Source organism: Gadus morhua, chromosome 16 (assembly GCF_902167405.1).
Source record: "Gadus morhua chromosome 16, gadMor3.0, whole genome shotgun sequence".
NCBI lineage: Eukaryota > Metazoa > Chordata > Actinopteri > Gadiformes > Gadidae > Gadus > Gadus morhua.
In genome coordinates this window covers 22,830,070-22,830,947 of record NC_044063.1, presented here as the reverse complement: position 1 = coordinate 22,830,947, position 878 = coordinate 22,830,070, and positions in this window count along the sequence as shown.

The window sequence follows — 878 nt, the reverse complement described above, 5'->3', positions numbered from 1 at the left end:
CAACGCCACAAAAACAAATTACATCGACAATAGAATCGTATTTCTATTCATTATACAACGTTAATGAAACAAATTATCCGACAAGATTATTTTACACATCAAATGAAGCTATCTTATTTATTTCCTTTATAAAATATTCCGGTTATGCATTTTGAATTCCAGTCCAAAAGACGTAAACAGGGAAGAGGTGCCTACATTACTATTTTGGATACGCAATACAATGACCTTCCCATCAATGTGTGTGCTCTATAGAAAGCGCTGATCTGCATGGAAGAAAAGGAAATGTATGAATGATACATGAGTGTGGGTCTTTTGGGGAATGATTTGGAGATTTTCTGAAGTAGAGAAATAATTTCCTTTCGTTCATCAGTTTTAACAGACCTCACTTCTACAAATAGTGGTAGTAGAAGTAGTAGTAGTTGTAGTAGTACTGGTAGCAGTAGCAGTAGTAGTACTACAATAATGGGGTAGCACTTGTTCAATTTCTATTACATTGTACAAAGGAAAAATAGGCATGTGTTGTCCTTATTGACAACCATATATCAAGCATAAATATACAGTTGTTTACAGACTCATGGGTATTGATTGTAACAACCAAAATGTTAGCAATAATTATGAGTTCTTTCAAGACAAATGAGAATCTGTACACGCGTCAGCACAGGCACAGAATATTGCAGCACATCTGTGCCTGTTTGATGCAGTTGTTAATACATTTCTGGATAAGAAAAAATGAAATATATATGTATATCAAAATATAACCAATATAACATACAAAATAAATTAATAACAATGGTTAGAAAAAACATTATGAACAAAAAAAGAACTATACAAATAATATAAATATAATATAAATAAAGAAAAGGTTATGTATGGCTTAG